Source organism: Sarcophilus harrisii, chromosome 1 (genome assembly GCF_902635505.1).
Source record: "Sarcophilus harrisii chromosome 1, mSarHar1.11, whole genome shotgun sequence".
NCBI classification, from domain to species: Eukaryota; Metazoa; Chordata; class Mammalia; order Dasyuromorphia; family Dasyuridae; genus Sarcophilus; species Sarcophilus harrisii.
This window is the reverse complement of record NC_045426.1, coordinates 585,568,301-585,576,641: the sequence shown is the minus strand read 5'-3', so window position 1 is coordinate 585,576,641 and position 8,341 is coordinate 585,568,301.

Here is an 8,341-nt window from a genome sequence, read left to right as displayed (position 1 = left end):
TGTGCAATAGTATGAAGTTGTCCTCTGTACAAGGATACATGGTGGCATATATGTAATAGTTGACTTTAAAGGAATGATTTCGAACTTTAGAAGGTTTGCTGAAAGAAGTGCCCAAATTTAGAGTATATCAGAATCAGTGGACAGTGAAACAAACATTCACTAATGATATACTTTAGTCTTAGGTTAGTTTATACTCTGCTGAAATTCCATACCTCTCTCAGGATTAAGGAGTGAGTGGAGTATGTATCTATTGTAATAACAATTCTCTTCCCTCCCCCTCAGTTTAAGTTTTCTAAAAACTGGCATTGAATATACTTTTGATTTTTCAAATCTCATCGTGCTCCCAGACTGAGTATCTCTGTCTTGATTTACATACAATTTAATAGAGATGCTTACAGAATTCCTCTGCAGATTCAGTGTTGTGTTACTTAACTGGTTGATTATATATAAAATGGAAAACAGTCTTCCCAGTTATGCTCTAACTTTGGAATATCTGGGTCTGGATTCCATTGGTTGGTCAAATTCATGTTTTTACATGAAATACAAATTTTACCTGTACTCATTATTGTTGATTTTATTTTTAATGAGGCATTGCAGGAGCGGCTTAAATAAAAAGATATTTCCCTTTCCCTTTTCCCTAAAATGTTGAAATAGTAATTATATTCTTATTTATCATAAATATCTATGACTGCTATTGCACTACCATCTGTTTCTTGTAAATAAAATATTGCAATTTTCAAAACCATATTTAAATGGTTCTTTGAAAATGGATCTATTTTTACATTTTGAATGGTATTGTTTTTCAAATAAAGATGAAATAAATAATGTTATGTGTATTTCCTATTAGGCATTGATACTATATCTGGAAATGTGTTTTAAGGTTCTAATAAAATCTTTTCATTTGTGCTTCTCAAGAACTAATAGATTATACCAAAAAGTTCATGAGATCCTGATGGTGATTCCTACTTGCATAACATTGATAAGGCTAATATTTTGTTTTCACATTAACAGTATGAATTTTCATCCCATGATCATTTACCAAGTGCCTACTATGGGAATTGGGCAGGAGGCTGTAAAAAAAAGTAAATAAGAACAGGATATGAACTCCCCCATCAAAGAATTTAGTCAAGTTTAGTTGGTTAGATGACCCAAATCACAGAATTTAAGAATTAAAAGGATATCCAAGTGCCAACTAATGCAAAAGAATATTTCACAAATGCTTATTGTTATGATAAACATCATCTTGGGGATTGAGAGAAGGAAAAAACATTTGAGCTTTGAAAGGTGGTTAGGAATTGGGCCAATAGATAAGATGAATAATGAAGAGGAGATTGGGGATGGCAAAGCTAATCTAAGCAATGCTTTAGGAAAATTTGGTAGGTAAGAACAGGAAAGGACTGGAAGCTGGAGAGCCAGTTAGTATACTAACATAGTAACAATTGACATAAGAATAACGTTTATAAGGAATTTTTTTATCAATGATTTTTACCAATCTCCTGGGAATTGATATATATATGTCTTTTTATAGTAACTCCTATAGCTACAGTTGCAGACAGGAATGAGCTTGGAAGTGGCATGACCTGTACAGAATTATGAATAGCAAAGCCAGAATTTACTCCAGTCCAGAACTTTACCAGGCATTGAGCCTGAACAAAGTTAGTGGCATTAGTAGTAAAAATGATGAGGGGTATGCTAGAGACATCTGTCAAAGATCCACAGCACTCTTAAGATTGGGAGTTGGGGGGGGGGTTAAAAAAAAAAAAGGAAAAGTGTCAAAGATGATTTGTGCTACTATCCTGGAAATGCTTGGTAGTACCACTAAGAAGTAGAAAAATCAGGATGAAGGTGTCCATTTTGAACATTTACATTGAATTCTTTTCATCTGAAGACCAATTCGAGAAACTGGGATTTATCCTGGAGAAAAGAAAATTCAGGGGAAGATAATGAAAACTATTCAAGTCTAGGCAATCCAGATAAATCTAATGGGCAGTAGAAAATAATGGATCTAGACAGATTTGGAATCTGTGTAACAGTGGTGAGAATTGAAGGCATAGAAATGCAAAGATCCCCCAAAGGAAAATACAGAGAAAAGAGAGGGAAGAACAGAACTCTAGGCAATGTTCATATGTAGAATTTGGAAGGAGGAAGCTGAGCCCAAGAAAGGAGAATCATGTTTTAATGATCAGCACCTGAGGCCACTGACTCCAACTGTTTGCCAATATCTTGGAACTACTAGTTGCCAACCATCCCTTAATTCTGCTCTCGCTGGGAAGTGCTGGTTCTGCCATCTGGGGTGGATTGTATTTGTGTCTCCACTTGCTTTATTTGCCCCCCACTTGGCTTTGACTCTCCTTTGACATCCTTACAAGTTTTGTCTGATTGGCATCTTCTGAGGTTGAAAAAACTTTTTTTCTGTGTTAAAATGATAGTTTGAAAAAAAATAAACATTTTTTTATCAAAGTAATAGCTACAGGTGTATTTGCTTACTGAGACTTCACCCTACTCCTACTCCCAATACCCACTGCTAAAAACAAAAAAATGGGGAAAACAAACAAGATATGAACCTTCCTTTCAAAAAACTTAGTCAAGCCTGCCAGGGGAGATGATCCAAATCACAAAATTCAGGAACTGATAAAATATCCACGTGCCAATTAATAGAAAAATTGCTAAACCCCCTACTTCAACAGTTTTAGCAGGCTACAAATTCAATATGAAATAGCAGTATGATATAGCAACCTTATACAAATGAATGTGATCTTAGACTGAATTAAGAGAGGAATAGCTTCCAAGAATTATATGATTGTTTTTTGGTACTCAGTCAATCCTCAGAAGACCACATCTGAAATACTGTTTAGTTCTGAGCACCATCTCTGAAGGAGAAGGAGACTGAGAGTGGTATACTAAAGTTAGCTCCAGGGGTAAGCAGAAGAGCCAGTTATCAAATTTTCATTTTGAACATTTACATTGAGTTCTTTTCATGTGGGCATCAGTTGAAGAAATTGGGGTTTAACTTGGAGAAAAGAAAACTCAGGAGAAAATATGAAAACTATTCAATATTTGTCAGGCTATCATGGAGAAAGGATTAAATTTAATTTCCTCATCTCCAAAAGGTAAGACCAGGAACAATGGGTAGAACTTACAAAGAGACAAATTAAGCTGTATTTATTGGGTCAAGAAGAAGGGGGAAATAAGCTTCATAACATCTCTTTTAGGAGAGTGGACTGCCTTAAATTTTTTGGGTTCCCTTGCCTTGTAGGTCTTCAAGTAGATGCCAGAACAGATACGTTAATAGTGAGGATTTCTTTAAAGTATGATTTGGTCTAGATTTCTGCTGATATCCTAATTCTCAAATTCTGAGATTCTTTAATTCTGTTTCTGTTGATATGTTACCTTTGCTCTCGGCTCTATTCTGATAAACATTTTTTAATAATTTAGCTGAAAACATAATGAACATATGAAATTTGCAAATGTTACAAAGCTAAGACTTTGCATGAAAAAAATGAGATACAAAAAGTTTTCAGCAGCTAGAATCATAGGCCAAATGTGATGAAATTTTCTTTGTGTAAGTATGAAATAATCTTGGACTTCAGCTAAGAAAGCCAACTCAGAAGTACACAACAAGGCTAGACAACAATTAACATTTTTTTAAAAATTAGTTTTAGTGGATTACGAGCTCAACATGGGTCAGCTATGTCATGTGGTAGCCAAAAAGCAAATGTTAGCTTATATTGCACTAAAAGAGATAGCTCTCTAGAATGAAGGAATTAATACTCTATTCTGCCCTGATCAGACAGTATCTTTAATATTATGTTCCATTCAGGAATAACATTGAGAAATTATATCTTTTAGAAAAAGAGAATAAAAAATAGGACAGGATTCAAAGCCATATTGATATGATTCAATCTAATGAGCATTATACACCTACTATGTACTTTGGGGGAATACAAAGAAATAGCCCTTCCCCTTAAGGACCTATTCAGGGATACAAGTACATTAAATAAATACAAAATATCTACAAAATACTTTTAAGAGGAAAAGCACTAGCAACAGGAAAATTCAGGAAAGGCAAAGAGGTAGAAAATGGATTGTCAAGTACCCAAACCAGGTAGAACAAAGAAATACTTTTATAATAGATTTTTTATTTTTCAAAATACATGCAAAGATAGTTTTTAACATTCACTCTTGTAAAATCTTGTATCCTGTATTTTCTCCCTCTCCCCATCTTCCCCTCTCATAGACAGCAAGTAATCAAAAAATAAGTTAGTCATGTGCAATTCTTTTTTTTATTAAAGCTTTTTATTTTCGAAATATATGCATGGACAATTTTTCAACATTGACCCTTACAAAACCCTATGTTCCAATTTTCACCCCTCCCCCAGATGACAAGCAATCCAATATATATTAAACATGGTAAAAATATAATGTTAAATCCAATATATGCATACATATTTATACAATTGTCTTACTGCACAAGAAAAATCAGATCAAAAAGGAAAATAAGAAAATAAAACGCAAGTCAACAACAACAAAAAGAGTGAAAATGGCTATGCTGTGATCCACACTCAGTTCCCACAGACTTCTCTCTGGGTGGAGAAGGCTCTTTTCCTCTCAAGATCCTTGGAACTGGCCTGAATCATCTCATTATTGAAAAGAGCCACATTCATCAGAACTGATTGTCATATAATCTTGTTGCTGCTGTAAAACTTGTTCTCTTGGTTCTACTCACTTCATTTAGCATCAGTTCATGTCTCTCTAGGCCTTTCTGAAAGACGTGAAAGATCATCCTGCTGATCATTTCTTACAGAAAAATAATATTCCATAGCATACATAGACCATAACTTATTCAGCCATTACCCAACTGAAGGGCATCCACTCAGCTTCCAGTTCCTTGCCACTGCAAAAAGGGCTGCCACAAACATTTTTTGCACATGTGGATCCTTTTCCCTTTTTTATGATGTCCTTGGGATACAGACCCAATAGAGACACTGCTGGGCCAAAGCATATGCACAGTTTGATAGCCCGTTGGACATAGTTCCAAATTTCTCAAGGATTTAGTTTTATTGAAATAGATATTACATGAAGGCAAGCACACAATAAGAAATGAGTAGAATGATAGAAGCCACTGGGGAAAATAAATTAAATAAACTGGATATGTTTAGTTTAGGTGAGGAAAACAAAGTTTTTGAAAGGTATAAAAAGTAAACTTTTTTGGTCTTTTAGGGCTGATGAATCGAAGTTATTAAAAGAAGGTAATTTTCAGTTAGGTAAAAAGAATGGATTCTTCAAGTAGGGATTAGATCCTTTTAAACTCATTTATCTAATTATCTAACTATATCTATTAATTATTGTAGACCAAATTTATGCTTCAAGGAGAAGCTGGACAGGGACCTATCCTACTGTAAGTTTCACTTACTTTAGAGGATACTAAATTACCTATATTTATTAGTTCATTATCAAAAGTGTATCTGAAATTAATGTAAAGACTTCTTACATTAGAAAATACAGCTATTTCTAGTGGCCTTTCTGTTGACTTCAGACATATCTTCAGACAGTGAATCAATGAATGCTGGTAACTTGGATTCTTACATCAGAAGGGACCTGAACGCTGATCCTGTCTCTTACTCTATATCCCTGAGGAGCTGGGGTAAGCTGCTATCTGACCTGCTGGCATACCTAAAAGACTGCTAGGGTTTTCCATCTTCTGCGAATCTAAAACCTTCCTATATGTATTATCTTCCCTAACAAGAATATAAGTTCTTTAAAAATTGGGATCGTCTTATTTTTCTGTTCATATTTCCAACAAAGTACCTGACACAAAGAAAATAACAATGTTTTCATTCCATTCTATGACCCTTTCTCAGAGAAAGTGGCCTTCTATCATGCCATTCCTTCCAGATAAAAATCATTATAATAAAACCTCTATTTCCTTCCACATACATTTCTGGCCATAGAGACATTCTTTAATGGCAACCTTTCATTTCCCCTTCTATAGTGAAATCCACTTGAATTCTGAGGATTCATCCTTAAATACTCTAGATTTATAGTATACAATCTTTTTTTTCCCCTTCTTTTCTTTTAATTTTTTAAAAATTTGTTAGGATGAAGTAATATGTGGGAGGGGAAGGGAAATTCCTAGCATGTAGCCAATCACATAGCCCCGAAATGTTCTCTAATGGATTAAAAAAAAAAAAAAAAACACCTTAGTTCAAAACCCTTAACCATAAGAAAATTTTAGTCAAATTGGACAAGTCTCCCACTGTACTTTTTAAGATGAAAAATACAAGGAACTGGCTTTTCCTCTTAACCATCATTTCTTTGAAATGGAGATTAGTGTTCTATGCAAAAACTAGAATCAACCCCTCAGCCTATGTAGGGTGGCATTTCAAGTTGGTCTGGAAGGGGTGCCCTGAGGCTGTGTTAAATTCACCCATTACTGAGCCACACCCAATATTTTTAAAGCCTTAAAAAAAAAATTATACTATGTTTAAACCTAGAATTGTGGTTTAGCCAAAGTACTGCTGATGTGTGCCAGGGCTTTTTATAATTCAGAGCTTGGAAATAAACTTTGTTTAAATTGAAAGCTGGTGAAGCAGCCAGAAGACATTTATAATTAGCCATATGGAGCTTAGGGCCACAACAGGCTCAGCTAGACTCCATTGAACCTTGAACATCATTTTAGGTCATGAGTAACCTGAATGTTGTTTCTGCCAGTGACAAGTAGAAAAGAACAGAGGACTTGAAATAGGAGGAAAAAATGTGTTAGAATCAAAGGCAAATACTCATGTGGTGTCATGGATAATGAAACTGAATTGCAATTCGGAATAATCAAACTTTCCTAGACTTTAATATTGTCTTTATTCTTCAACTACTTTAAATAACAACCATGTCCAAGGGTATAACACTAAGTATTTAACAATGGGCTCCCCCCCCCAAAAAAAAATTAAGACATTTTATTTAATCTATTATTGATATTTTCTGTCACTGAAGTAAATCTAAAAAACAACAAAACAATAAATCAAGCCCTAATTTCAGAAGTGTTAAATATGCAGACTGAAAATTTGATAACCAATTTGAACTGACTTGGAGTCATGATTCTGAATCATATACTGTCCCCATTCCTCCTCATTTTCTCTTCTGGAAGGCTAATCATCTCCAATTCCTTCAGTTGATCCTCATATGACATGTGATTTTCAGACCTTCACTGATTTCCAGCTGTATTCTTAGATATATTCCTGCTTGTCTATATCCATTCTAAAGTATATTGATATTTCTGGATGCTAATGCACTTTTGCTTATAGATACTTTGAAATCACTCTGGAAGGAAGGGAAGGACCAAGAAAGGAATAAATATATCATTAATCAATAAGCACTTGTTATATGCCTAAACTTTTGGTCTCAGGACAATTTTAAATTCTTAAAAGTTAAGTATCCCAAAGAGCTTTTGTTTACGTGAATTACATTTATTGATATATGCCATGTTAGAAATTAAAACTAATAAATGTTAAAATACTTTTTGATTCATTCATCCAAAAATGATAATAATGAATCCATTATATATTAACATAGTATTTTGTGAAAAACTTTGTTTTCCAAAAAATAAGAAAAATGGCATTGTTTTACATTTTTTGGAAAATTACATTTTCTCATTTGTTTATATTTTCAATCAATTGCAATATGTTTTGGTTGAAGAAAACCCATTGTCACACATATATATATATATATGTACATATATATATATATGTGGATATATAGTTGGAAAGAGAAGTATTTAAGAGCCTTTTAAAGTAATTGTGGAGGCCATTCCTTGATATTACACCAAAAAATAATAGTTTCTTAAAGAAGAAATTTGAAACCATTTCAATTAATAAATGAGAGTTAAAAAAACAAATCTTAGTATTATTGTAAAACCAGTATTGACCTTTTAAACCCCCTAAAATGTCTAGAGTATGTCTTCACTACCCTTTGGAAACTGCTACCCTAAGGGAATAGAACTGGAATTACTAGCTGAGAAGAAAGAAAGGTTTCCAGGTGCTCCAAAACACTATTGATCAGAGAAATGCAAGTTAAGAAAACTCTGAGATACCACTACACACCTCTTAGATTGACTAAAATGACAGGAAAAGATAATGACAAATGTTGGAGGGGATGTGGGAAAACAGGGACACTGATACATTGTTGGTGGAACTGTGAACTGAATCCAACCGTTCTGGAGAGCGATTTGGAACTATGCTCAAAAAGTTATCAAACCATGCATACCCTTTGATCCAGCAGTGTTACTACTGGGCTTATATCCCAAAAAGATTTTAAAGGAGGGAAAGGGACCCACATGTGCAAAAATATT